The sequence below is a fragment of the Bufo gargarizans genome, chromosome 2 (assembly GCF_014858855.1).
Source record: "Bufo gargarizans isolate SCDJY-AF-19 chromosome 2, ASM1485885v1, whole genome shotgun sequence".
Classification (NCBI taxonomy): Eukaryota; Metazoa; Chordata; class Amphibia; order Anura; family Bufonidae; genus Bufo; species Bufo gargarizans.
Genome location: NC_058081.1, coordinates 402053343 through 402068094, shown reverse-complemented (window position 1 = coordinate 402068094; position 14752 = coordinate 402053343). Strand labels below are relative to the sequence as shown.

Here is a 14752-nt window from a genome sequence, read left to right as displayed (position 1 = left end):
TTTTCAGCGCCATTCCTTAATTTGGGCCTCACACCAAACCCTTTTGAAGAGGGACATGATATCTTGTGCACTAATTTCCAAACTTGAGAATCTACAGTCAGAAGATGGCGGTGGGGAACGACAATTAGTGTTTCACGAGGTGGATGATGATGATGATGATGATGATGAGACACAGTTGCCAATAAATCAACCACAATTAGTGTCTCAAGAGGTTGATGATGAGGACAAGACACAGTTGTCAACAAGTCAGGAGGATGACCAGAGTGAGGAAGTGGAAGAGGAGTTAGTGTACAAAGAAATTACTGACCCAACCTGGGAAGGTGGAAAGCCGAGCAAGGACATCAGTACAGAGGGGGAGGGATCCGCAGCACTGCAACAGGCTGGAAGAGGCAGTGGGGTGGCAAAAGGGAGTAGGCGGGCCACACCAAACAGTCCGCAACTGCTCCCCGGAGCACCCCCTTGTGGAAATCTCCCTTGCCAGTGGGTAGGTGTTCCACAGTCTGGCACTTTTTTGATGAATGTGCAGACAATAAAAGAATGGTAATTTGCAACCTATGCTGTACCAAAATAAGCAGGGGCGTGAACACTAGCAACCTCACCACTAGTGTTGAGCGGCATGTCCCATATTCGAATTCACGAAATTTCGCGAATATTCAAAAGAATATTCGTAAAATATTTGCATATGCGATAATTAAAATTTTCGCATCGCATAATACATATTATGCGATACATTTAACACTCTAACCCGACAAGCGTCACTTCACTGTGCTGTTAGAATATACCATCGGATCTAAGTTTTCCGTACGTTCGTGAAAACTCAGTTCCGATGGTATATTTTAACTAAATAGGGTTAATAGCATTTTTCAAAAATTCGCCTATTAGCTGGCTGTTAGATAATTCGCCTATTCGTTTATTCGCTACATAACCACCTAAAATAATAAGTGTGATGAGATTGCTCGCGCGCACGTGCGCGCGCATTATAGGCGTGGTTTATCGCGAGTACGTCAGGGTCAATCAATAGCATTTTTCAAATATTCGCCCAACCGCTGCCTGTTAGATAATTTGCCTATTCGATTTATTCGCTTATTCTCTCTATTCGTTTATTCGCTACATACACCACCTAAGTTAGTGTGTTGCGGTTGTGGGGCGTGGTTAATCGCGAGTACGTCAGCTCCATTTTAAGAGTGAATCTTCGACTCCTGACAAGAGAAAATGGTGGGCACAAAATTCCATGACGAAGAGGATGAACTCCTGCTAACTGTAAGTACAACACTTCATGTCATAACATTTTGAATGCATGTTCGCACCATATCTGTATAGTATAGTAATTATTAAACAATAGTATGTTTAAATATTCGCGCATGCGCAGTTATGCGCATATATCTGCGCACTAAATATAACTTTATTTTTAATCATGTCTGATTAGATAATCATCATTGTTGTAATAAGTATTGTTTTGACATCACAGCACTTTGTAAGAAGTATGTATGTATGTATGGACAGCAAAGAAATATCATGCACATTGCATATACATTTTCCTGCCACACACTGCATACCACACACTGCATACCACAAACTGCATACCACAAACTGCATACCACACACAAACACATAGGGCCAGATTTATCATTACTCCGACAGCTCACTCCACTTTCACAAATGTCTAAAGTCAGTTTTAGCCAATTCAGATTTATGATCATCCCTTTTTACGGTAGAAGTTTATCCGTCAGTAAGCAGCTTTACAAAAGTCACACGTCCTTACGAAAAAGTCGCATGTTCTATTAAAAACTCTCATAACATAAGCATGGTCCTCACTGGAGTGAACTAGCGCATTTTTTTTGCAACTTTTTAAATAGTCCCAATAGTAAATGTGTCTAGAGATTCATCTACATAAGAAAACACGCCCACTTTCATAAAACTGGCGAGCATAGTGCAGAGCAGGAGAAACTCGCAAATTTGTGTGCAGTTTTAGTGTTTAGTGTGCATTTTCTTGCGACTTTTTCACTCCATTATTCAGATTTTTAATTTTTCTCCAGACCAATAAAACATGGGGCCATAAATCTGGCCCCATGTCTTATTTGTCTGGAGAAAAATTAAAAATTTCTTCCTGCCATTATTTGCTGGTTCATTTAGCAATACCCAGGGTGCACCACGGGGAGGGGTACCTGCTGTACACCCCATATCGTACCGTCGCTTCACTAGACAGGTACATATCAGCTCAACTGGCCAATATCCGATTGCTCAGACCCCACCCACATACAATCGCAATACAATCCGATCTTATAACGTGAACATTAAATATAATATTTTCACCTTCTAACAAATACTTTTTGCTGTGTTTTGGATGATATTTATTAAAAATCCTTGTATTTCCTAAATTTTGTAATACATGTTTGCATCTTTATCCTGCAGCGCATGTTGAAGAAGGGATATGACCGGACCCGGAAGCAGGCCGAGAAGAGGGCGATTGTTGTGGGGGTCGTCAAGGCCTTAGAAAAAAAATTGGGATGGACCCATGACGAAATGCAAATCGTCAAAAAGTGGTCTGACCTGAAAAGGAGGCACCCGGACTGGGTCAAAGAGCTCAGTCAGAGAGTCTGCCCTGGTACTTTTTTTTTTTTTATCACCCTTTACAAATTATTACTTATTTTTACCTGTTGTGAAACATAGCAAATCATCCCTTTACCTCATATATCTCTATCTCGCTGTGAGTGTATATATATACACTCACCTAAAGAATTATTAGGAACACCATACTAATACAATGTTGGACCCCCTTTTGCCTTCAGAACTGCCTTAATTCTACGTGGCATTGATTCAACAAGGTGCTGATAGCATTCTTTAGAATTGTTGTCCCATATTGATAGGATAGCATCTTGCAGTTGATGCATATCCAGGGCACGAAGCTCCCGTTCCACCACATACCAAAGATGCTCTATTGGGTTGAGATCTGGTGACTGTGGGGGCCATTTTAGTACAGTGAACTCATTGTCATGTTCAAGAAACCAATTTGAAATGATTCGAGCTTTGTGACATGGTGCATTATCCTGCTGGAAGTAGCCATCAGAGGATGGGTACATGGTGGTCATGAAGGGATGGACATGGTCAGAAACAATGCTCAGGTAGCCTGTGGCATTTAAACGATGGCCAATTGGCACTAAGGGGCCTAAAGTGTGCCCAGAAAACATCCCCCACACCATTACACCACCACCACCAGCCTGCACAGTGGTAACAAGGCATGATGGATACATGTTCTCATTCTGTTTATGCCAAATTCGGACTCTACCATTTGAATGTCTCAACAGAAATCGAGACTCATCAGACCAGGCAACATTTTTCCAGTCTTCAACAGTCCAATTTTGGTGAGCTCGTGCAAATTGTAGCCTATTTTTCCTATTTGTAGTGGAGATGAGTGGCACCTGGTGGGGTCTTCTTCTGTTGTAGCCCATCCGCCTCAAGGTTGTGCGTGTTGTGGCTTCACAAATGCTTTGCTGCATACCTCGGTTGTAAAGAATGGTTATTTCAGTCAACATTGCTCTTCTATCAGCTTGAATCAGTCGGCCCATTCTCCTCTGACCCCTAGCATCAACAAGGCATTTTCGCCCACAGGACTGCCGCATACTGGATGTTTTTCCCTTTTCACACCATTCTTTGTAAACCCTAGAAATGGTTGTGCGTCAAAATCCCAGTAACTGAGCAGATTGTGAAATACTCAGACCTGCCCGTCTGACACCAACAACCATGCCACGCTCAAAATTGCTTAAATCACCTTTCTTTCCCATTCTGACATTCAGTTTGGAGTTCAGGAGATTGTCTTGACCAGGACCACAACCCTACATGCATTGAAGCAACTGCCATGTGATTGGTTGACTAGATAATCGCATTAATGAGAAATAGAACAGGTGTTCCTAATAATTCTTTAGGTGAGTGTATATATTTATATATATATATATCCACACAGCGCGGTAGTGATGTATGATGTAACCGGCTGATTTTGTACTTTGCACACACACACACACATAATAATAAATATATATGTGTGTGTGTATATCTAGATAAACAGCAATCATCAATCTGTATTAGGGCTGTTTCACACGAGCAGATGTCGTGTGTGACATCCGCTCCGTGAATGACAGCCAAGACCCGATGCAGACTGCAGAAGCACGGAGCAGTAACATGACTGATAATGCTCCGTGCCTCTCTGTGACCTCTTTACTACGAAATCACAGTGACAACTTTATCTCACTGTGATTTCGTAGTAAAGAGATCACAGAGAGGCACGGAGCATTATCAATCATGTTAATGCTCCGTGCCTCTGCAGTCTGCATCGGGTCTTGGCTGTCATTCACGCAGCGGATGTCACGCACTGCATCCGCTCATGTGAAACAGCCCTTAGGCCCCTTTCACATGGACGGATTAGGTCCAGATACGTCCAGGGTGCGTTCAGTGAAACTCACACTATTTTGCAAGAAAGTTGACTCAGTTTAATCTTACACGCGGGTGCAATGCGTTTTGATGCATTTTTCACACGCGTGATAAAAAACTTAAGGTTTAGACACAACATCTCTTAGCAACCATCAGTGAAAAACGCATCGCACCCCCACTTGCTTGCGGATGCAATGCGTTTTTCACGCAGCCCCATTCACTTCTTTGGGCCCAGGGCTGCTTGAAAAACGCAGAATATAGAACATGCTGCGATTTTCATGCAACGCAGAACTGATACGTGAAAAACAACGCTCATGTACACAGACCCAGTAAAATGAATGGGTCAAGATTCAGTGTGGGTGCTATGCGTTCACTTTACGCATTGCACCCGCGCGGAAAACTTGCTCGTGTAAAAGGAGCCTTACAATAAAAGTCCCCGTCCATCATTACATTACATACATCCCCCACTTAGGTTAGTTTCACAATAGCACAATAGCAGCATAGACGTCGCCAGGCTGTTCCGTCATGTGAACAGCTTGTCGGATCCATCCTGCCGCTAGTTTACGTGTGGCCCCATACTACAGCTCCATCACCATTGACTTTCAAGGGATCGTGGCGTTATTCCTGGGCATGAACATCTGCAAACCATGCCGACATGTTGTAGTTTTATTCTGTGCACCTCTCAGCATGGTTTATCGTTGTAGCCTTGGTATGACGCCCCGTTCCCACTACAGTCAATGGGTTTGGAGCGGTATTCCTGAGCCACACGTACACTAGCGGCAGGACGGATCCGAGGTTCCAGAGCTCTCTGCTGCTATTGTGAAAATAGCCTTACTTAGCATTTCTTATTAGTTCTGAGTTGTTTCTCTAAGGGCCCATTCACAAGTGCTCAATTTCATAATTTATTTTTCTGAACTGACTTGAGGACCCATTCATCTCTAAGGGGGCCGCACGATGTGCGTTCCGTCTCCAGAAAAGCGGATCTGCACTTCTGGGTCCACATTTCAGTTCTTAAAAAAAAAAAGAACGAATATATTTTTGCACTAAATATAACTTCATCTTTTATGATGTCTGATTAGATATTTATCATTGTTATAATAAGTATTGTTTTGCCATCACATTGCATATACATTTTCCTGCCACACACTGTATACGACACACTGTATACCACATACAAACACATAGTCTATTTATTAGAGTTTATGTCTTATTGGTCTGGAGAAAAACTAAACATTTCTTCCTGCCATTATTTGCTGGTTCATTTAGCGTTACCCAGGGTGCACCACGGGGAGGCAAACCAGCTGTACACCCCATATCGTACCGTCACTTCACTAGACAGGTACATATCAGCTCAGCTGGCCAATGTCCGATTGATCAGACCCCACACACAATCGCAATACAATCCGATCTTATAACGTGAACATTAAATATAATATTTCCACCTTCCAACAAATACTTTTAGCTGTATTTTGGATGATATTTATTAATAATCCTTGTATTATTGTCCTCAATTGAGGCCAAGAATAGTCATATAATATTATTGACATTGACGTGCGGTCTTCAAAATGCGTCACGCACATTGCCGGTGTCCTTTTTTTTTTTTTTTTTGTGGGTGGATATGAAAAACACATTACGGACGTTTAAATTGAGCCTAAATCCAAACGTTGTGTGATTACAGGGCTTCCAGCGCCAACGGTCCACCGCCGTCTAACAACGGCGGATTTAGATGTAGTGGAGGTCTCCACAGAGGAGGATGAGCAGGCGGGCCCCTCCCACAGTCCTCGAGGTGCCACCAACCCACCTTATGTGGGGATTGTTGTGGAGGTGGCATCTGACGAGCCCGGACCCTCTGAAGGGTCAAAAACATCTGGCCCAGCTCCTGCTGAGGAGGAGATCGCCACCCCAGCTCCTGAAGAAGAGGATGAGGCGTTGGTTACCACCCCGCACCGGGAGGGTAAATATGTGCACACATCATTGTAATTATGTATACATCACATATTTAGAAACATTAACCCTCAGTACCCCATGCCCATTTCTACTTTAACGCTAATTTAAAAAAAATTCTTAAATATTAAAAGGTATCTATGTTTTTGCTAATAACTTTAAAACGAGTTTACTTTTCACGGGCATAGTTCTATCTTATCGTTACACATTGTACTTCATGACAGTGGTAAAATTGAGTCCAAATTTTAATGGCATCTTTGTTCAAAAGTAACTAATCTAAAAAAATATTAGAAATAAAATTATATAATCAAAATAAAAATTTCACTTGATGCTACAATATAGATTAATAGAGATTAACTAAATGTATAAGTTTACAATTGCCATATGCATATATCATGTTTAGATAATTTATTAACTGAAATATAATTCAATAACAGTTTGGTTATGCAGTCACTTTTTGTGGCCTACATAGTGTCAGCGACAAATAAATAACCCCATTTCAGAAACCACACACCCTCTATTTAATCCAAATTTATTCTATAAAGTCTGTTAACGATTTAATTGTCCAATGGTAATCTATTAAAATGTTTAAAAAAATCAAAATAATTTGAACAAATTATAAATTACAAACTATTTTATTTGAAAACATTGTAGTGTTTAAATCATAAAAAAATCTTAAACATATTACACAGAATATGTATATTTACAAACAGTTGTGCACAAAACCCTTAACTTTGGTCGCACAGCAGGCTTCAGACTGCAAGGAGCACAATATGGCTTTAGACTAAAGGATTTAAATTAATGGTAATTGGGAGCTATGTCGCATGTTAAGAGAAGACACCCTTATGTGACCCTAGAGTTGAAAACAAAACAAAGTGATTCGATTAGGCAAACTACACCCCTCAATGAATATGCTAAGCAATTAGATCAATCCGCAATTTTACATAATGAGCCAACGATTGTCTTCTAGAAAAAACTGTTCAAATTGACAAAAAAAAGGAATTTACACACAGTTTTTTATTAAATAAGTGGCTACAGGACTAAATGCACCCCACATTTAGTTCCACTTTTAGCATATAATTCACCTGAACACCACCACATGTAACAGCCAATATCAGCACTTGCAGGGGAACAAAACACTGTTGTCCCCTGCTTCACCTCTAAGGCAACAGGTGCTGTCGTACAGTCTTTTTTTAGCATTTGTCACCTCCACATGACACCTACTTACCCCCCCCCCTTCAGCTACGTAGCAGCAATACTTATGTCTTTGAAATACGTCCAATAGGAGAGATCTAGACAGCAGGTGTTTGACAAATACCTGAAAAGGCCTTATTTTATATAATTGGCTAGCTGCTCTGGACTAGTAGATCAGCTATTAGACCACGGTTAATGAGTCATTTTGTCCCCAGGGCAAATATTTTATATTTGGCACAAAAATAGTACGGAGCAATTTTGAAAGTCATGAAACACTGCACCCTACAATTATATAGCAGGTGATGAAGATCATAAAAGTAACAATAATAATGGGACAACAAAAACCACAGTAATATCAAACAACAGACATGCACAATAACTCTTTAATCTACATAAACTAATATTATATAACACAACAAATTTAATTTAAAACTACTAAAATGTCACTAAATAATCTAATATATGACTACATTTATTATGGTATACTTTAAAAATGACACTCAAATTATCTGCACTTAACTACATACTACACAAAATTCAATAAATGACTTATTGTTAATTGATATATTTATTTCATGTGTTTTCATAACAGTAATCAAGAAAATTTCTGCAAAAATTGCTCTAATGCAAAAGAGGCATGGGAAAATCAGGCAATTAAGAGTCCTCATTCAAAAATCCCAAAGAATGCTGCAGGAATTTGAATGCCAATATGGGGAGGACCTGAAGGAGCTCGCAAGCCTGCAGGAAGAACTGCAAAAGTTCCCTTAATTTTATTCTAATATTTTTTTTATTAAAAAAGTTTTCTTAAGTTATATTGATTCCATACTTATTTTCCTATAAGGTTATGTTTTTGTAAATTTTAACTGCAGACTTATCAGTAAAGGAGCCTTTAGTCCACGTTGAAAGTCAGCAGGGTTCGGACAGACAACAACAGTAGGTACATCTTAATAGTGTAGTATAAGGCCTACACATAAATAATTTTTTTCATGACAGCAGCAGCAGGTAGTGTTGTATTATGAGGCATATACATAACAAATCAACTTGACCAAGACAGCAGCAGCAGGTAGAGCTATAGTATTCTGAGGGCTACAAGTCACCTTTAAATGTACAGCAGCAGGAGCAGCAGGTATTTATAGTGTTTTATTATGAGGTATATACATAACAAATCAACTTGATCAGGACAGCAGCGGCAGTTAGAGCTAACGTTATATTCTGAGGCATACAAGTCAGCTTCATCTGGACAGCAGCCGTTGGTAAAGTTAACATTCTAGGTTAATTAGTAAATTGAAAAAACAACTTTATCAGGACAGCTGACGGTGTTGTATAAGGACTTCACATAGCTACAAAGGACAAACAACTAGCTTGACATAACTCTGTATGATCATGACAGACAGCATCTGCAGCTGGTAGATATTAACGGTCGAGTATAATCTCATCCTAACTCAGCAGGACAGGCTGCAGTGGGTAATGTGTATTCTCAAAAGGCTGAATGCTAACTCGCCATGATCAGAACAGACAGCAGCAGAATCCGTAGTAGCTAGATATTAACAGTGGATTATACGGCCTACACATAACTCTCAATGATCAGGACAATAGAATAAGTCAATGCTAACGGTGGAGTATAATGACCACACAGAATTCTGAAGTATCAGGCCAAGATCAGCATGCAGTAGGTAAGTTAAAGTAGTATTCTAATTACTACACAAAGTTTGGCATAACTAAGCAGTAATAGAGAGTGTCAAGTTATTATATTGCAGCAGACAAAAAATTTTAACAGATGGGGATGTGGAAGACCGATTATAAAAGTATTAAAAAAAAGATTGAACCCCCAACTACAGCATGTGTATTCATCGCTTACATATACAATGTTGTCCTAATAAAATAAACTATCTAGATCAAAAAATTATAACAGTTCATTATTATTATATTTTATTGAAAAGGCCAATATAACATTGTACAATAAATCATTTATCCAAAAAAAAAAGACCGTTGCCCATCTTGGCTCATATGATGAAAAGTGGGGTTGCAGCGAGTCAATTTAAAGATCTTCAGGAACCAGAAGCCATAATTGTTGCTCCTACCAGAGAGCTGATCAATCAGATTTACCTAGATGCTCCGAAATTTGCATACGGAACTGTCGTTCGTCCAGTTGTAATCTATGGAGGAACACAAACGTCTCATTCACTGCGCCAGATATTTCAAGGCTGCAACATCCTTTGTGCGACACCTGGGAGGTTACTGGACGTTATTAACAAGGAGAAGATTGGGTTGAGCCAAGTGAAATACCTTGTTCTGTATGAAGCTGATCATATGCTGGACATGGGTTTTATGGAAGATGTAAGAAAATTGTTGTCAAGTCAAGGAATGCCAAAAAGAGAAGAAAGGCAAACCTTAATGTTCAGTACCACGTTCCCTACGCCCATACAAAATCTTGCTAGAGAGATTTTGAAGCCAGATTATCTGTTCGTGGTTGTCGGACAAGTTGGTGGCGCGTGCAGTGATGTCGAACAGCAGATAATTGAAGTGGAAGAGTATGGAAAGAGGGCTAAACTGCTGGAACTTTTACAACTCATAGGCCATGAGCGCACAATGGTTTTTGTGGAAACCAAAAAGATGGCAGATTTCATTGCAACATTTCTTTGTCAAGAAAAAATCCCCTGCACAAACATTCACGGGGACAGAGAGCAAAGAGAGCGGGGGAAAGCTCTGGGCAACTTCTGCTCTGGACAGTGTCCTGTGATTGTTGCCACGTCTGTTGCTGCCAGAGGATTAGATATCGAGAACGTCCTTCATGTGATGAATTTTGACATCCCTGGCGATGTTGACGAATATGTTCACAGGATCGGCCGAACCGGACGATGAGGCAACACTGGAAAAGCCATTTCTTTTTTTAATAAGATTGGTGCTGACGAGCAAAAAATTGTCCATGGACTAGTGAAAGTTTTAACCGATGCTCACCAGGAGGTACTGTGCCAGCATACATACATAATTCCTCTGGGTAGCCATCTTATATGCTTCTGGCATATGTAAAAAAAACAGTGAACTCTCATCTTCCTGAAGCCTGGGTCACCTATGATATAGATGGACACTTTTATTACCACTACTCTGTGAGGCCGGCTATAAAAGGTCATAAAGGCTATACCAGGCCCAACTCATCCTGTCCTTTAAGATAATATCAGCTCGCTGTCAAGCCTGGCTGGAGCGTGATGTCATTAATTTCCAGGTCTGGTTTGAGGAGAGCTAATAGCCCTTAATTAGCACTGGGCATAAAACCAGTCCACTTTCATATTTCATTTATGAATCAACTTATGCCCTTTCTGAAACCAGATCCAGGCTCTACAGAGTATTGTGCGTAATTGGGTATCAAATATGACCAGAGGATGTAATTCTGTAGCTGACCTATGGGTGGTAGAAGAACTACAGGTCCCAGCATTACCGTGTGTGGTCTCATTCTGTAGGTAAATAAATAAGGAACGCAAATATGTATTCTGTATAAAAATATGCCGATGTATCAGGGAGATACGAGCTTAAGTATAATCCTCATTGTAGGAACTGAACTTTGATGGGGTCATAAAACACTTGGAGGCAAATCCCTAGGCTTCACAGTCACTCTGCTGCCATTGGCTGACAGGAGTAAGTCTCCTGCCCATGGGAGAGTTCATAAAAATCAGTGCGCAAGGACAGAGGAGAGAGACCCATGGAACATCACCAGACACTTAATTGGACATTGACGGCATATCCCTGTATCAGAAGAACTTTGAGGATCTCCCCTGATACATACTGAAAAAAGGGGTTTGCAAGGATTCAAAAAGGACATATGAACGACCATCTGAAACCCTCCAGAGAAACTAAGTATTCTTTCATCTTTTTCCCTTTCATTTGAACTGTCGTGATTATTTATATTGTTATTATTATTCATAGTCATTTTCATTAGACTTGTATGCACTGCTTTTTACCGCTTATTAAAGATTATAAAATCTAAATGGCCAAGTCTTCCATATTCTAAGCTGCTGAACAATGTACCTTGCCTTTGAAGAGACGTTACCAGGTAGTTAGTTAAATTGCATTTAGGAATTGTAGCTGGGGGTGATTGACTGCGGTAAGTTATATCCGGTTCACCCACTGATCTGTGTGATAGTGAATGACGTGGTGGCAGTTACCGAAGTGTAGTGGGGGGTGTTAGCCGAATGGTAACCCCGCTCACGTGAGGTCTCTGTGTGTGCGCAGACTCCGTCACAGACCACTACGTCACAGCTGTGGGATCCGGAGCGATCGGATCCATAGTTTGTGACAGTACCTGCTTGGCTTGAAGAGATGGCGTTCAGTGCCCATGGCATGCCAACCTTTAGTTCACAGCCAAGAAAATTTGCTTCAGTGGATAGCACGAAGAGAGGTGACTTCCAGGAGGACAATGGTTACAGCAATGCTGGCATTTCACAACCTGCAGCGCGGGCGGCAGCGGAGGAGGAGGAAGATTGGGGCTAGTCGGACATGGTTAAGCAGATGAGACGTCCTTAGAGATTCAGTTTTACATGAAACAATATGTTATATATTTGTAAAAATGAGAATTTTGTTTATCGCACTCCAGTATTTAAGGTAGTAATTTGCCGTTAGGAAATTTACTTATTTTGGTTCATTGTAAATGGCTGCTCTGAAAACTTTAGAGCACAAAATTAAAGTTTTCTTTACTTTGAAAAAAAAAAAGACCGTAATTTATAATAGAAAATTATTGTTTAACGCACATTAATTAACCTTTGTGTGAACACACTATTACCTTTCAAATGTATTATTGAACAAAGCTTTAGATTGCAAAATACAAATCTACATTCAAAATGTATAATAAATATTTATAGAGTATCAACCTGTGTGAAGTTGGCAACCCATGTTCTTAAATTTCAAAAATAAATACACCATTCGTTTGTGCTGCGTTTGTGCTGGTTTGTGCCGCAAAAATGAACGTTTGTGCCAGTTCGGTTCCTGAGATATTGCGCGTTAGATTTTTATGAAGCCCCGCCCATTTTCCACCCCATGTTCTTAAATTTCAAAAAGAAATACTCCATTCGTTTGTGCTGCGTTTGTGCTGGTTTGTGCCACAAAAATTAACGTTTGCGCCACTTTGGTTTCCGAGATATTGCACGCTTGATTTGCTGAAACCCCGCCCACTTTCCACCCCATGTTTTTAACCCTGACTCTAGACCTCCCAGGTGTGCTGCAGCTTGCCCCCCTCCCGCCCCCCCCCCCGCAACTTTTTTTGGGGCACAAGCATATTATATATTTTTTTTCTGCGTACGCTGACTGTGGCCAGGACTCTTAGCTTAGCGTATCGCACACCCCACCGCTGATCAACTTCGGACGGTTGATCAGCGAGTTTGAATTAAAAAAATAATCACATTTTTGGGCCTTTTTTTATTTTTTTGTCTCTTAGGTTTAGGGTAAGTTCCCGAACACCCGTCCCCCCACACACACGCACACCAAATAAAGTTTATCCCACACACACTCCCCTATGGCCCGCCGGATGTTCTAGGCGGCATATGCCCAGCTTGCCTCCGAGTTCAAGAGCCCCAGTGAGGACGAGGATGACCCCACTTTCCTTTTGTCATCCGCGTCCTCCTCATCATCTAGCGATGATGATGAGACCCCAAGGCGGCGGAGACACCGCCAGGTGGAGCAAGGAGACCCCCATGCTAGGGACCCTGTGGCCCACACTAGTACGAGAAGCTCTGGGGCTCGTACTAGTTTTCCGGCCCACCAGTTAAGTCCACCAGAGCCCCCTACCTTGGATTTTGTAGGCCAACCAGGAATCCAGATTTCCACAGTGGGCTTCACTGAATGCGACTACTTTAGTCTTTTTTTCAGTGACCCCTTTGTGAATCTGATGTTGAAGCAGACGAACCTGTACGCCCCACAGTTCATTGCTCAACACCCGGGCTCCTTTTTGGCTAGGTGGCTGTGCAGCCAAGATGAGGACGTTTTGGGGCCTCATGCTGCATATGGACCTAGTCAAGAAACCTAGTGTCAGGCATTACTGGAGTGGGGACGTCCTCTACCAGACCCCACTTTACAATTATGCAGATAATGCAGCATGTCCCCCCCAAGGTGATCCTGCCTATGACCGCCTGTACAAAATCAGGCCGGTCATCGATCACTTTGGGGCCAAATTTGTGCAGGTCTATGTACCTGGAAGGGAAGTCGCGGTTGATGAGTCTCTCATTGCTTTCAAGGAGAGACTCATTATCCGCCAGTATGTTCCCTCTAAGCGGGGGAGGTATGGCGTGAAGCTGTACAAACTTTGTGAGAGTACCTCAGGGTGCACTTACAAGTTTCGTGTGTACGAGGGGTGAGATTCCCGTATTAAACCCCCAGAATGTTCCCCCACTCTGGGTGTTAGCGGGAAACTTGTGTGGGACCTTATGCACCCACTGCTAGATAAGGGTTACCACCTTTGTGTGGCTAACTTTTATACTAGTATCCCCTTGTTCAGGTCCCTTGCAGCCAGATCCACGTTCACTTGTGGGACCGTGCAGAAACCTGTGGAAACCTGTTGCTGGTCAGATATAAGGACAAGAGGGATGTCCTTGTACTGTCCACAATTCACGGTAACGGCATCACCCCTGTCCCTGTGCGAGGTACCGCAGCAATGGTCCTCAAGCCTGATTGCATCGTCGACTACAATCGGTATATGGGAGGAGTTGATCTTCCTGATCAAGTCCTCAAGCCATATAATGCCATGCGCAAAACCCGGGCATGGTATAAAAAAGTTGCGGTCTGCTTGGTGCAGGTTGCCATGTACAACTCTTTTGTGCTATCCCAGAGCGCTGGCAGCACAGGGACATTCCTTCAGTTCTATGAGGCAGTCCTCAAGGACCTGATCTTTTCTGACCGGGAAAGAGCAGGCCGGAGAACCTCGGGAACTGGAGGCGTCCGGATTGTCCCTGGCCAACACTTTCCAGGTGTGGTCCCCCATACTGGAAAGAAGGGCGGACCCAAAAAAGGTGTAGAGTGTGTCGCAGGAGGGGGATACGGAAGGACACCACCACTGCGACACGTGCCCCGATCCTCCGGGCCTCTGCATTATTGGTTGCTTAAGGGAGTACCACACTTCCATGGAGTACTAAATTTATGTTTCCCTTCCCCATTTTAGCCACTGACAATCGGATATAAAACTATGGGGATACTGGTATAAAAGTTA

The 14752-nt window shown here is 41.9% G+C and overlaps 1 pseudogene; it reads left to right on the top strand.

Moving 5' to 3' along the window:
* The first annotated feature begins 1212 nt into the window (after window positions 1–1212).
* On the top strand, window positions 1213–12048 carry LOC122925929 (annotated as a pseudogene).
* Window positions 12049–14752: the final 2704 nt, after the last annotated feature.